The sequence below is a fragment of the Hippoglossus hippoglossus genome, chromosome 8 (assembly GCF_009819705.1).
Source record: "Hippoglossus hippoglossus isolate fHipHip1 chromosome 8, fHipHip1.pri, whole genome shotgun sequence".
NCBI lineage: Eukaryota > Metazoa > Chordata > Actinopteri > Pleuronectiformes > Pleuronectidae > Hippoglossus > Hippoglossus hippoglossus.
In genome coordinates this window covers 6,000,565-6,016,925 of record NC_047158.1, presented here as the reverse complement: position 1 = coordinate 6,016,925, position 16,361 = coordinate 6,000,565, and the positions used below count along the sequence as shown (strand labels likewise).

The following is a 16,361-nucleotide window of genomic DNA, read 5'->3' as shown; positions in this document are numbered from 1 at the left end:
AAAATGGAAAATTTGAGGTTTGTTTTAAACCTAATTAGCTCAAGTTAATTCTGTTAAAATATGTGCATGAAACAGTCAGTAAAACAAGTCTCCACACACAACTTAAAATTATACTTATACTGACATGCGTCAACATTTCTACTTAAACAGCAAATGATAAATAGTGAGGTTACTTTTTTTTTTTCATTAATAATTCTTTTTTTCCAAATACAAGTGTTTGCAAAAATAACGATTTCAACTTTTAGTTTAGTTGTAATTTTAACGATGATTTTGTCACATCCAAAATCTTTTGTGACACATTGGAGTCAACAATTTTACAATATAGGATTTTTCCCCCTTGTATTCTGATGGTCCTTTAAAGCTTTCTATTGTACATATAGGTGTTATTGTATTGACAGTCATTTTCTTTTCTATTTGGTATCATCTGAATTAGCGGCGTTTTGATGAATACAAACATATCACATGTCATCTCAACTAAAACTGAGTATTGAAGATGTGTTTAATTTGTTCTAGGGCTGTTAACTGCCATTATGTCCCTGTTTGTCTATTGTTTCTTTGTGTCTTTACGATCCATAGCGTGCTTTGGGCTATAGGTTAGGGGTGTGGCCAAATTAGTTTACATTACCAGAAAGTGTATAAAAAACTGAACATGGACCAGGCTTCTTAAATCCAGTTGATTGTTTTTTGGAGGGGATGCACGGAACACTTGTTACGAAGTAAGTAGTTTTATTTTCTAGATTTTCCTGATAGTCTGATAGAAATCATTAAATAGACATTTCTGGTTGTATGAACTCCGTTTAAATGTTGTGTGAAGATATTTTTTTATTTGAAGAATAAAATCAGGAATGAATGAAATGAACGAACTCTACCTGTCTGTGTCCCAGGATGCTTCTTTCAGGGCTTGTTGGCCTCCTGCTGGCGCTGACAGCTGACGCCAGATTCGGGTAAGAAACCTGGATTTAATCCTCTTTTTGCAGAGTTCTGCAGTCAATCACAGTTACAGAGTAAAAATCATAGGCATTGTTGCCTCCCCTGTTCTCTATAATTTCACAGCAACTCCTCTGACTTGCACTCCTGTCCTGAGACAGAGCAGTGTCTGCTCTTTGATGTGATTTGTGAGACTGATGATTTTGAGGTGAGTGTCTCCGAGCAGGAGAGAAACATTTTCACATTTCAGGTGCCAGAATTCAAAATGAAAAAAGAACCCTCTCCTCCATGTTTGTCCCTCAGGTCCGTCACTATGGCCCAGTGACACTTATTTCAACTGATGAGATGGCCAATAAATTGTCCGAGGCATTACAATGCGCATTGTCACGATTACATGAATATTTCAACGGTACAAATGAAAATGGTAGGTACTTTTTTGACTGTATACATTTATCCACTTATTTATGTTTAATTTAATAGTTTTTAGGAACAGGTAGTCTCATTGAGATCGACCTCTGAACAAAAAATTCAAACGCAAAACATTCATTAATTTCCCATTAAAGAAAATAGTTAAAACATTCAAGATGCTCAAGTATAATGTTTTATCAGCTAAAAGAATTAGAAGTTAATTTACTTTACAATATCTTTAGTTCTTTCCATTTGTTGCGGTGTATTTAATACCAGTTTTTCCAACCTCTCTCTTGACCCTGTGGTACCTAAGTCACTATTTATTTTCTCATGCTTTTTGTGTACATTAAATGTTTGTTATGAAATTCCAGTTGCTGACATTTGAAAACAAAATAGTTTTCTTGATTTCTTCTTTTAGGAACAAAAATCGACATGGCAATGCCAGCGATTTTTTATGCTAGTTCCTCATAACCTTACTCAGGAATCTGGTGTCTTCAGAGTGAGTGCGTTGTTGCCAGCTGAGTATCAAGAATTTCCCCCAAGTCCCACTGATGACAGGGTAAGTTTCTATAACACACAACAACTAAAAAACATTATCGCCTTTATCTTGTTAATCGCCTTGTTTGAAGAGATCATATTAAAGTGTTATTTTCACCATAAGCTCCAGCAACTGATGAACGTTTCCTTGTAGGTGTACATCTTTACCATGCCTGCCTTTAATGCGTACGTAGAGAGCTATCATGGACTGCTGACAAACAGTGCTGACAGAGAGAATGCAGTCACTCTGTCTGAAGACCTTGACTCAGTTCATGCAAATTACGCTCAGGACTTCCACATCTCTACTACATACAGCAGGTAAACAAATCGACTTCATAATAATCAAAAAAGATAATGATGAGAAAAGCCCAAAAGATGATTTGATATTTGACAATAAATCATTGTATGTGTGTGTGTGTGTGTGTGTGTGTGTGTGTGTATTTGTTTCTTGCAGACAACCGTTGACCCCGGAGCACACACACAATGAGGTGTGGTATGTTGTTCAGGGTGAGCCCGTGTGTATCTCCAGTGAAGAGTTGTAACCATGAACGGTGTGCAACGACAACATAAATGGGAAGACGTGGCTTGGATTTTCCTTCCCTATAGCTGCAAGTCATATATCATATAAATAACCCTAACCCTTGCAGTGACAATCTATATGAACGGATTGCATCACGTGGGCTATAACTTGATGGTTTTAGCTTGTGTGATGGTTTTCTGCATGCACAAAAGAATTGTAAGCACAGGATGACTAATTTATCATATACAGTGAGTACATCCTTCAGGGTTTTTCCTGGGGCTATTTAACTTGTATTAAAACACGTGAAAGTTGAAGTTGATGACTCACTGTGTACGGCCCGTCCCTGATTAAAGCAAAATGTGACAATAATCAAAATGTGACAAAATTCCTTGGTGGTGAGAGGCTTCAAAACATGAAAATTTAAGTTTGTTAAACTGTTACTGTTGACGACCCACAACATGAAATCATTGAGCCGCAAAGCAACGACAAGATCCAAAATAATTACAACAACCCCCCTCTGCTCTATGTGTGCATCCTGCTGTTTTTCACTTGAGGGGGAGACACACTGAAGTTTGCCTCCCTGTTTGGGGCAACATACCACTGATGGTAGATCTTTACTATTTCTCTCGAAAAGACTCTCTCACTTCTGCTAAAGACTGACTGACCCAAACCTGTAGCATCATCATCACTTTCATCTGACCCTCTGAGGATCTTTAATGATGTGGCTATTGATAGCAAAAATGTTCCTTAGCCTTGATTTTTGAGAACAAAGTACATAGGTAATATCAACTACTAAAACATATAGCTTTAACATTCATACCAAAATGTTACCTCTCAGTATTAGTAGTGTTAGGACTGTAATCCGTGGCATACAATACACTGTACTTAAACTTGTTCTCATACCTAACCTTTATATATATATTACAGTATTCCCTTAGCTTTATTCAACATCACACATACATGAATGTACTGTGCTCATTAAGAAACTGTGACCTATGCCTTAGAAAGAAATCAAGCAGCTGCCCCAGGTTCTGAAGGGCAGATAGGAAAGGCGTTGTCTTGTCTGAAAAACATGCATGCTTACGCACACAGAACATACAGCCGATAACGCAGGAACACAAGATTTCTCACTCCAATGAACAACAACACCGTATCTGCAAAACTACTGAAGACCCACAAGGCTTCAGCCGGGTCAAGGCTTGTTTGTAAAACACAAAACCAAACACTGTCAGAATGTGAAGATTTGCCCAGCTACTGTCAAAGGAGGGGCGAACCTGGGAGCGGCTCCTCATCATTGGCGGATTCCAGTGCCTAGAGGCTGGGACCATGCCTGTGCACCAGCAAGGGAGAGCCAGGGCAAAGCCACGGTGACTCCCCCTCGTTATTGACCAATGAAGTTCTACCTACTATTATAAGTATTGCACCCGCCGTCCGTTCGGCGCGACTCTTGACTACCCCGTGCTTCTAGAAAGCCGAGGCTGTGTATTGAGTGCCCATAGCTATGTGCACATAGTTATGCTGTACCTTTTCATTGCTTCTGAATAAATACTTGTTGAACCAAACCGAGACCGGCTCTTCTCATATCTCGGGACAAAAGAACACGACAGTAGTATGAGTCACACTAATACCTTTACATTTGACCAACCACTCTGACAACTTGTCCCAGCAGCCAGGAGCACTAGCAAACACTTACAAAGTGACGCCATGCTCTTGTCAACAACCTGAGGCTCCCGACCGGTAAGTGGCCTTTTAGAATATGGGACTAGATCTGACATGTCAAACTCAAGGCCAGGGGTACAATTATATACGGCCCGCGATAAAATATCATATATGTCTATCTTAACTGGCCCGCCGGTAAATAGGACGCACACTTTTTGAGTGAAAAAAACCCTCCATAGGCCGTGCCACGCTGCGCAATGGCCGGCTAGACGCACACAGAGCGTTCCTCTCCACTCCACTCGCTCGCCGAGTATTTGATGATATTAAATAATTTTTCCAGCGTAACCCCAAACATTAATGAACTGGCACCCAAGAATAGATGCCAAACATCTGGTTCTGGCACATGTACATACAAGTAAAATGTACCCTGCCCTCTCTGTGATTGAGTTTGACACCACTGGACTAGATGGTGAATATCCCATGTACATTTTAAGGGCTTCTGCAAAATTTAACATCCCAACCAACAGTAGATGTTAGCAGGTGTTACCAGCCGCCAGCGGATGTTAGGGACGTGACCTCAGTTGTGTGCCTTAGCCTCATCAAGTGTTTTGGCCTTGTAATCAACGATACAGGCCGAACTAGAGGGTGAGCTGAGGCTAAAGGTAAATCTGACTGGCCTTTGTATGTCAGTACTATGAAAGCCATGTGGCCTGCTCAGTAGATCAGACATCATTACCTCTATGACTTTTTAAACTAAACACTGTCCTTTCTTAGAACATAGGACAAGATGGAGAATATCCCTTGTATGTTTTACCGCACAAATTAATGCCTATACCACCAGTTGATGTTAGCGTATGTTAGTGACCACCAGGTGATGTTAGGGACACGTCTTCAGTTGTGTACCTTAGCATCATCAGGTGCCTCAGACTTTTAATCACAAGACACCCTCTTCTAAGGCAGGGCCACCGCAGGTTGATCAGACCTGGGTGCATGTCCCTAGCATCTTGGGGCCGAGTTGGGATCTTTCCTCCTGATGCAGAGCCATTGGCTGCATTGTTCTGCAGTGTGTGATGTTTCTTTTATGGTCTGGCACAGGGCTTGTCTGCGGATCCCCAGATCTTTGAGCAACCTGATGCAGGTGGATGCTGCTAGGAAAACCCTGCAGCCAATCTCCACAGGGCAAACTTGCTTTCCAACTACGTTGCTCTGCCTCAAATTGCATGTCTGAATACCGTATCCTTTTCCTCTCATTCACTTCATCAACAGCGTCTTCCCAGGGTACTGTCAATTCTACGAAGTAGACGACGCGCAGGGTGTTAGACCAAAGTATCAGGTGTGGTCGTAGGGTGGTAGTGACAATATGTGATAGGACTGTCCTTTGAACTGCGCTCGACATTTGGATGGCAAGGCAATGGTAGCAGTTCTCATTGTTTCACTTGTTGCTGCAAGCATTTGAGTACCTGGTTGTGTCTCAAGTATACCTACTATATATATATATATATATATGTATATATATATATATATATATATATATATTCTTTTTTCTTTTCTTTTTTTATAAATTGTTATTGCCTCAGTGACAATCATCAATCAATCAAATTTTATTTGTATAGCCCATATTCACAAATCACAATTTGTCTCATAGGGCTTTAACATGGTGTGACATCCTCTGCCCTTAACCCTCAACAAGAGTAAGGAAAAACTACTTAAAAACCCTTTTAACAGGGAAAAAAGAACGTAGAAACCTCAGAGAGAGCCACATGTGAGGGATCCCTCTCCCAGGACGGACAGAAGTGCAATGGATGTCAAGCTAAATTTGAGTTTGCATTGGCCCGGGGCTTGAACACACTGTTCCAGGATGTTAATTAAATAGTAGCTCAGCTTAAATGCTGCAAACAAAGGGAAACTTCACCAAAAAGAAAAGTAATGTAAAAGCTTACTGCGCTTAAACATTCTTTGCTGCTGTTGTTAAGTGTTCATAATGGAGTCCTTTAAGAAGGCAGTACTCAGTGGTAATATTATATTCAATGTGCAGAAGTATGTTCTTAGAGTAGAATTTCAAATGTTACAAAGCTTATATTAGATTGTGCAGAGTACATCCTTCATGGTGTTTCCTGTGGCTATAAATGAAAACAAATCTTTTGTCTCTCTGGAAATGTGAAATTTAAGGTTTAATTTTAAAAGTAATTTGAAATATTTGTACTGTTTGTATTGAGGGTTTAACATTAGTTCACACTGACAATATTTGTTGTAGTGTTTGTAGTTTGTTTAACAGGATAGTCAAAATTAAATCGTATTTGAACTCTTCTCTGTTTGTTATTTAAGCCCCCCCCATTTTGTCTTGTTCCTAATTTGGTTTTACCACAGGCATCTTATACTGTCTTTACAGTCTATAGTGTTGTTTAGGTTATTGGTTGAGGGAGTGGCCAGTTTTCCTTTTAAAAGCAGGAGGACCAGGCTGCAAAGAGACAGTCTTTTGAATGCAAGGAAAACAACCCTCAACACACAACATGATGTAAGTACAGTTTTACTTTTCAGATCGTCTTAGATAGAAATCAGTAAATAGACATTTCTGTCTGCATGAATTGAGCTTGAACTGTTCTTTTTTCACTGGATGAGAAAAGTCAGCTTGTTAAGTCTTAATGAAAACATTCTCTCTGTGTGTGTCCCAGGATGCTTCTTTCAGGCCTCGTTTGCTTCCTGGTGCTGACAGCTGAGGCCGGAGTTGGGTAAGAAACCGGCATTTATTCCCCTTTTAGCAGATTTCTGTAGTCAACCAAAGTTTCAGAGTGAAAAAAGTTGTTTTGAGATTTAATAATATAATAGTAATAACTTTATTTGAATAGCATATATCTAAACAGGGTGACAAAGTACTTCATAAAATCCATGGCAACAAATGAAGGAATACAAATAAAAGGTTACATTTTTAAGCCAAATCATAACATATTAAGGTCGAGACTTTTAAATTTAGAGAGAAACCCAACAGCTCCCACAATGAGAAGCACTTTGGCGACATTAACTGGAAGAAACCTTCAGCAGAACCAGACTCAATGTGGGCGGCCATCTGCCTCGACCGGTTGGGTATTAATATAACACAGTAGCACCAGGGTTACAAATCACAAGTTAAAAATGCTCTCCTATAAAAAGATGTTTTAATGCGTGATTTAAAGACAGGTAGTGAGTTGACGAGCCTCGCACACACTGCGCACACTGCGCACACTGCGCACACTGCGCACACAAGCTCTCGCCCAAGGGGACGCACAAAGTGCTACTTCCAGTAACAGTCATTTAGGCTAAAAACATGGTATATAATGTAGACTGGATGTAATTGTCGAGTTAAGGCAAGCGATGTTTGAATGCATGCGTTGTGTGTTACTCAAACTTCACTGATCAGCTAATGAAGTAAACTGATGGATAAATAAGAGATGGAAAATATTAATCACATTTTTACTCAGAGCCTGGCACAGGTAATTATTGCTATTGTCTGCACCAGTACCATTATAATAATGTTATTATTTCACAGGAACTCCTCTCAGCAGTCTCTGCCGTATGATCTGATGTCTCAGACTGGGGATTTTGAGGTGAGTGTCTCTGAACAAGCAAGAAACATTTTCACATTTCAGGTGCCAGAAACTTCTAAATAAAAACCCTCTCCTCCATGTTTGCTCGTGTCCATCAGGAACGAAACTATGGATCTGTGAAGTGGGCTTCAGCTAATGAGACGTCCTCCTCCATGGACTTTGCAACAATGAATTCATTCAAACTACTAAGTGAATACTTCAGTGGTGCCAACGGCAATGGTTCGTATGTGGAATCTATTTATTCATGTTTTATTTAATAGCTTTCATAAACAGGTAGTCTCATTGAGATCAAGATTTATTTTTCAAGAGAGATCTGTGAACAAAAAATAAAGAAAATGTAAGATTTAAGTGAGCTAACTTTTCCCATTAGTGGAATTATATTTCATAACTTTTTCATCCAGTCCTGCGGTACTGCCACAAATCAAAAGTGCTTTAAAGTGACATTATAATTACTGTACTTAGTTGTGATCAGAGATACTTTGGTTTATGTTTTCTTGTGCTTTTAGTTTTTTTGAGTTTGCTATATTATCCAAATTTGTGACATTTAAAAAAAAAAAAACTTGATGTGCTCTCTTACTGTCTTCCTTTAGGAACGACAATGGAAATGACATTTCCTATTCTTTTGAGAATACCTTTCAACATTTCTTCGGAAACTGCTGCCTCTATGATCAGTTTCTTGCTGCCAGCTAAATATCAGACAAACCCCCCCAATCCTCTGGATGATATGGTAAACATAAAAAACACATCAACAATCATTTGGCCATAATTATCCTTGATCGTGTTTGATCTGATTCTGTGACGTCGACCAAAAGCACTGGCAGTTAATGAGAGTTGACTTGCAGGTGTCCATCCATGGCATGCCCAACATGACAGTGTTCGCAAAGAGGTACAGTGGAATGATGACAGCCATGTCTGACAACACCACAACAGCAATCAATCTGTCCGCTATTCTCGACCTACTTGGTTTGGGACACGTGCAAAACTACTTCTATGCTGCTGTGTATGACAGGTAAACAAATCCAAATCATTTTCTCAGTGATAATCAGAAAGACAATAATATGAGAAAAGTTAATAGGCTTGAGTATTAGGTGATGGTTTTTTTGTGTGCATGTGTGTGTGTGTGTGTGTGTGTGTGTGTATTTGTTCCTTGCAGTACGGCGACTACCTCGCTCAATGAGATGTGGTTTGTTGCCCGGGCCATGTCGTCAAGATGCAGTAGGTGTGATAGTTCCAGCAGTTCCAGCAGTGAGGAAATGGGCTAGTCACCTGCCTGTCCAGATGTTGCAGCTGGACTTCTACTCAATGTCCACAAGTTATATTGCATCATCTGATGAAGCCTCTGATGAAAGCCCAGATTTAGATTTTGAATGAAATAAATACACCCTCCGTTAGATGGGATGAAGGTTTTAACCTGTTGTGTTTTCTGTTATATTCAATAAAGTCACCTTTTCACTGGGATTTCTTGCTGTTTGTCTTGATTGACCCTTCTCTTTCGACCAATATAACATATTAAATATTGAAAACTAGAAGAGCATACGTCCGCCCTATATCACCATGTTAAAGAAGGTGGGGAAAAAAATACTGGATGAACCTATTTATCTGGATCTGCTACCAAATGTATATGCAACTTTATTGAGACATGTCCCATAATTCCATAAAATTTCAAGGAGCTCTGCGAAGGCTAACGCCCTCTCTCGCCATGTTAAAGAAAGTGAAAAAAAATCCTGGATGTGCTTGTTAATCCTGAAAAATGTAATGGGATCTTCCTTTGGGCATGCTCCACCCCTCCAAAATATTTCATGGAAAGTGGTTCAAGACTTTTTGAGACTACCAAACAGCAATGAATCCCTCATGTAGCTTAAATAGACGGTGTCTTTGTTGCATTTTATGAAACAATACATTTGACTTTATGCACAGTAGTTTGTGGTAATACTATAATCAGGTGCAGCAGAATGCACGCACAAAAGAATTGTAAGCACAGGATGACTAATTTATCATATACAGTGAGTACATCCTTCAGGGTTTTTCCTGGGGCTATTTAACTTGTATTAAAACACGTGAAAGTTGAAGTTGATGACTCACTGTGTACGGCCCGTCCCTGATTAAAGCAAAATGTGACAATAATCAAAATGTGACAAAATTCCTTGGTGGTGAGAGGCTTCAAAACATGAAAATTTAAGTTTGTTAAACTGTTACTGTTGACGACCCACAACATGAAATCATTGAGCCACAAAGCAACGACAAGATCCAAAATAATTACAACAACCCCCCTCTGGTCTATGTGTGCATCCTGCTGTTTTTCACTTGAGGGGGAGACACACTGAAGTTTGCTTCCCTGTTTGGGGCAACATACCGCTGATGGTAAATCTTTACTATTTCTCTCGAAAAGACTCTCTCACTTCTGCTAACGACTGACTGACCCAAACCTGTTGCATCATCATCACTGTCATCTGACATCAGATGTTTACCGAACAGATGTAGTTTCAGCCAAAGCATTTGAGAAGTTACTGTGATATATGGGTTCAGTAATTAAGTGTGGCCCTCTGAGGATCTTTAATGATGTGGCTATTGATAGCAAAAAGGTTCCTTAGCCTTGATTTTTGAAAACAAAGTACATAGGTAATACCAACTACTAAAACATATAGCTTTAACATTCGTACCAAAATGTTACCTCTCAGTATTACATTACATTTCATTTAGCTGACGCTTTTATCCAAAGCGACTTACAATAAGTGCATTCAACCATGAGGGTACAAACCCAGAACAACAAGAATAGAGAAAGTACAATTTCTTCAAAAAAGCAAAACTACAAAGTGCTATAAGTAAGTGCCATTTTAAGTGCTACTAAATTGTTAGTTTTAAAAATGTTATTCAAGGTATAGTCGGAAGAGGTGTGTTTTTAGTTTGCGGCGGAAGATGTGTAAACTTTCTGATGTCCGGATGTCAATGGGGAGCTCATTCCACCATTTAGGAGCCAGGACAGCAAACAGTCGTGATTTTGATGAGTGTTTAGCTCGCAGTGAGGGAGCAACAAGCCGATTGGCCGAAGCAGAGCGGAGTGAACGGGCTGGGGTGTAACGTTTGACCATGTCCTGGATGTAGACTGGACCCGATCCGTTCGCAGCACGGTACGCAAGTACTAATGTTTTGAAACGGATGCGGGCAGCCACCGGTAACCAGTGAAGGGAGCGGAGGAGCGGAGTAGTGTGAGTGAATTTAGGTAGGTTAAAAACCAGTCGAGCTGCTGCATTCTGAATGAGCTGCAGAGGTCGGATGGCACTAGCAGGTAGACCTGCCAGGAGGGAGTTACAATAGTCTAGGCGTGAGATGACCAGGGCCTGGACCAGAACCTGCACCGCCTTCTGAGTGAGAAGGTGGCGTATTCTCCTGATGTTGTACAGCATGAATCGACAGGAACGTGTTGTTACAGTAATGTTGGCAGTAAGGGAGAGTTGGCTGTCGAGTGTCACACCCAGGTTCCTAGCAGTCTGAGTGGGGGTTAACACGGAGTTGTCAAAGTTAATAGTCAGGTCATGGGTGGGAGAGTCTTTCCCTGGAAGGAAAAGTAGTTCAGTCTTGTCAAGGTTAATTTTCAGGTGGTGTGCAGACATCCACTGAGAGATGTCAGTCAGACAGGCAGAGATTCGTGCTGCTACCTGTGTTTCAGATTGGGGAAAAGAGAGGATTAGTTGGGTGTCATCAGCATAGCTATGGTAGGAAAAGCCATGTGAGTGAATGACAGAGCCGAGAGAGTTGGTGTACAGAGAGAAGAGGAGGGGACCCAGGACGGAACCTTGAGGGACCCCAGTAGTGAGAGGACAAGGTTCCGACACAGATCCTCTCCAAGTTACCCGATAAGTGCGGTCGTTGAGGTAGGATGAGAGCAGGGAGAGAGCAGAGCCTGAGACACCCAGGTCCTGAAGGGAGGAAGTAAGGATCTGGTGGTTCACTGTGTCACATGCAGCAGAGAGGTCTAGAAAGATAAGGACAGAGGAGAGAGAGGCTGCACTAGCAGTGTGAAGTTGCTCAGAGACAGCAAGGAGGGCCGTCTCAGTTGAGTGGCCTGCCTTGAAACCAGACTGGTGAGGGTCAAGAAGGTTATTGTGGTTAAGATAAGAGGAGAGTTGATTAAAGATAGCGCACTCAAGAGTTTTGGAAACAAAGGGAAGAAGAGAGACAGGTCTGTAGTTATTTACATCAGACGGGTCGAGGGTGGTTTTTTTCAGGAGAGGATTTACTCTTGCCTCCTTCAGAGAGTTAGGGAAACAGCCAGTTGACAGGGAAGTGTTGATAAGATGGGTGAGAAAAGGAAGACGGTCAGGAACGATAGACTGGAGAATGTGAGATGGGATGGGGTCAAGGGGGCAGGTGGTCGGGCGGGCGGAGGTTACCAAGGTAAGAACTTGATTGGGAGACAGGGGGGTGAAAGAAGAAAGCGAAGGGGATGAAGATGAAGTTGATGGAAGTGTAGTTATAGAAGGAGGATTAGAAAATGAGGAGCGTATGTCATCTATCTTTTTTGTAAAGTAGTTGACAAAGTGGCTTGGTAGAAGGGAGGAAGGAGGAGGTGGACTGGGGGGTAAAGGAGGTTGGAAAAGATGGAGAAGAGTTTTTTGGGGTTAGAAAATGAGGATTGAATTCTAGTTAGGTAAAAAGAGCTTTTGGCTGTGGAAATAGAGGCAGAGAAAGAGGAGAGAAGAGACTGATAAGTGAGCAGGTCGTCCGGGTGTTTAGATTTCCGCCATTTCCTTTCTGATGCTCACATAGTGGCATTTGCGGGAGATGAGTAAACCTGTACCACCACCCCTACCAGTGGGTCTGGGTGTGTGGGTGAAAGAAAAGGCAGAGGAGAGAGCAGCTGGGGTGGATGTGTTGTCCGGTGTGATCCAAGTCTCAGTGAGAGCAAGGAAGTCAAGCGATTGCTGTGTAGCAAAGCCAGAGATGAAGTCTGTCTTGCGGGTAGCTGACTGGCAGTTCCATAGGCCCCCTGTGACAAGATGTTGGGTATGTGTGGAACGGGTGGGATAGATAAGAGAGGAAAGGTTACGGTATTGGTGTGAACGAGTGCAAGGCCTATAGTATCTACGAGTAGTAATGCGCACAGAAAGTATACACATATTAAAATAAAAAGAGACAGCAGCTTTATGCTCTGCCTCCCCCTCAGCCTCCCCCGAAGACTCCAACAAAAGACTCCTTTGTCTTTATCCTCTGAGTCTTCATACGAGTAGTATGAGTCACACTAATACCTTTACATTTGACCAACCACTCTGACAACTTGTCCCAGCAGCCAGGAGCACTAGCAAACACTTACAAAGTGACGCCATGCTCTTGTCAACAACCTGAGGCTCCCGACCGGTAAGTGGCCTTTTAGAATATAGGACTAGATCTGACATGTCTCTCAGGCTTGTCTCTCTCTCTTTTTCTGTCCGTCTTTCTCTCTCCATCTCGCTCCGGCCAGAAAGCCAGGTGGAGTGCACGGGCTCCATTGAACAAGCCACGGTGTGCATTGCCCGGCTAGACGCACACGGAGCGAGCGCCCCTCCTCACTTGCAGAGTATTTGGTGTTATTAAATAGTTTTTCCAGCGTTCCAGAGATCCCAGTGCCTGCCCCATCAAGTTCACCCACACGCTTTTCTCTGTGATGAAGATGAACAAAACCCCACACACGAGTCGTCTCACTGATGCACACCTTCACTCCATCTTGAGGGTTTCCACAGCACAGAGCCTGAACCCCAAACATTAATGAACTGGCAGCCAAGAAAAGATGCCAAACATCTGGCTCTGGCACATGTACATGAAAGTAGAATGTACCCTGCCTGAATATGTTTTCTTTCTGCACTTTATCCAATATCCTGTCTATCCTGTTTAATAAATGTTGAACCTGTTTGGCCCTCGACGTAGTCCCAGTTTTTGATTTTGGCCCTCTCTGTGATTGAGTTTGACACCACTGGACTAGATGGTGAATATCCGATGTACGTTTTAAGGGCTTCTGCAAAATTTAACATACCAACCAACAGTAGATGTTAGCAGGTGTTACCAGCCGCCAGCGGATGTTAGGGACGTGACCTCAGTTGAACTAGAGGGTGAGCTGAGGCTAAAGGTAAATCTGACTGGCTACTGGCTTGTATGTCAGTACTATGAAAGCCATGTGGCCTGCTCAGTAGATCAGACATCATTACCTCTATGACTTTTTAAACTAAACACTGTCCTTTCTTAGAACATAGGACAAGATGGAGAATATCCCTTGTATGTTCTACCGCACAAATTAATGCCTATACCACCAGTTGATGTTAGCGTATGTTAGTGACCACCAGGTGATGTTAGGGACACGTCTTCAGTTGTGTACCTTAGCATCATCAGGTGCCTCAGACTTTTAATCACAAGACACCCTCTTCTAAGGCAGGGCCACCGCAGGTTGATCAGACCTGGGTGCATGTCCCTAGCATCTTGGGGCCGAGTTGGGATCTTTCCTCCTGATGCAGAGCCATTGGCTGCAGTGTTCTGCAGTGTGTGATGTTTCTTTTATGGTCTGGCACAGGGCTTGTCTGCGGATCCCCAGATCTTTGAGCAACCTGATGCAGGTGGATGCTGCTAGGAAAACCCTGCAGCCAATCTCCACAGGGCAAACTTGCTTTCCAACCACGTTGCTCTGCCTGAAATTGCATGTCTGAATACCGTATCCTTTTCCTCTCATTCACTTCTGTAATGGCAGATTTTGTATTTGTGTAATGTTTAATAGAAGAACAGATATGTATTTAGAAGAAGTAGATAACAAATGTGTTTCTGTGACTTACAAAAGTTGCAGAGGAGAAGGAAGTGTTTATGGCCCCCACATGTGTGTCTTAGCAAATGCTTCACTGCAGGGGTTACTTAGTGTGTCTGATAGAGATGGGTGAGGGGAACTCTGCATTGTATACAGGACTGGGGTCTTTTGATGTTGGAAATCTAGATAGGGGATCTCGGAGACAGATTGTCTCACACCAGAAAGGCACACCAGGGGTCTGAGACGGAGATCTGAGACAGGAACTCTGCCCAACCTGGTCAGACATCAAGAGACTGAAGTATACCTTTTGGCTCCTCGCGGGGAGGGGCTTCTGATTGTATAAGTGAAGTGATTCTCCTGTGCTCTGTGCTCATTCTATACACGTCACACTAGGTGGCTGTGTGGGGTGAGCCCACCTGCAGGTGTTTTAGTTGAACTTTCCTAGAGACAATGTTATGTGTGTATTATTATACAATAGAGTATCATTATTCTACAGAAACTGCCACCACAATTTTGGCGTTGTTGGCAGGATCACTCGTGTGAGCAGACACTCTGGATCTCAACGCTGAGGAAAGTCTGGGACTCATACCTCAACAAAATGAGGGCCGAATGCTTGAGAGCCAGGAATGCACTCACTGAGGTGATCCAACGGACCTGGTTTGGAAAACAAGCATTGTCTCTCGGGTAAGTCTCTCAGGTCCAATGTTGTGATCTATTAGGAAAAGATCCACATTTGTTATGACCTTTAGGAAAAGGTCCAGGAAAAAGAGATTCACTCATTCATTGTATTGAGGGACAGACGTGTCTGCATGGCTAGGTTTTGGAAATCGGTGTAGGATCCATGAAGCTTCGTTTTGATCTTTAGGAGAAGGTCAAAAATATTATAAATAAGATTGGGCTCTGATGTCGGGCTCATGACTAGTAGTTATTATTAATATATAGTAATATTATTATTATTTTGCAATAGAGGTGTAGCTGGGACGGAAGGACCAAGGCCAGGTCCGGATCGTCTCAGTACAGCAATCTGTTGAAAATCTGGTAATTCCAGTACATTTTATACCTGCATGCGAGGTGCTAAAGAGAAGTGTGAATATGAGATTTCTCTAAGACATTATATCAGGCAGAGTATTTTAAAATGTATTAAGGAATCAAAAACGTAGGAACAATAATGGAGAAATTTGCCAAGTGATCAGGAATTACAAGAGGTAATTACAATTGACAACATTATATTGGAGATGGTTTTTATTGTTCCTTACAAAAGCATTTTTTGAAGGTTGGTTGAAGGTTTAAAGCATTTTGGTGTTGGTTGAAGGTTTAAGGTTACTAACACTAAAACACTAATAAACTAAAACTTAACAAATTTTGTTGATGATATGTGTGACTGTGAAAGAAGAAACATGTAGAATTTGATGAAACTAAACTGAGTATTTAAGCTGAGGATTTCAGCTGAGAAAGCAGAGGAGAAAAGAAAAAGAGAGGAGTGTGAGAATCCTCGAACTGGAGAAAAAGGTGAGTATATGTTTAAATATATTTGGGGTATAATTGGGTTTTAAAGGCTAATGGTAAAAGGAAAAATAAAAAAAACTCATAACAAATCTTAAAATAATTTTTTTTAAGAGATAGAAACGATTTGGTTAAAAAATTAAATTAAGAGACTTTTAAGTTCTTTTCCCATATAAGCAGAATTTTATTTTCCAAATTTCGTATTCTGCTGAACAAACCAGAGTTTAAATTTATAAAATGAGAGTCGGGTTCACAATTGCTGAGACAACCTATTTGAGAAAATAGGTTTAAAAATAGAGAGGATGACTGTGTCTTTTCCGAGCATGGGAAGTTTGAGTTTGAATTATCTTTGGTAATTCAAAACTAAACTGCGTGTGAAAAGAGAGAAATAAAAAGAATAAGAATGAAGTAGAGAGGACAAAGAAAAAGGAAAATGAAAGTAGGGATATTTGTGCTGGATTGA

General features: G+C 41.3%; 1 long non-coding RNA gene across 1 annotated transcript; it reads left to right on the top strand.

Moving 5' to 3' along the window:
• Positions 1 to 8,059: 8,059 nt before the first annotated feature.
• LOC117766704 lies at positions 8,060 to 9,090 on the top strand. The gene is made up of 3 exons (XR_004614736.1): positions 8,060 to 8,359; positions 8,475 to 8,641; positions 8,786 to 9,090. It is a non-coding gene; the product is annotated as an uncharacterized LOC117766704 (long non-coding RNA).
• The last annotated feature ends 7,271 nt before the right edge of the window (positions 9,091 to 16,361 follow it).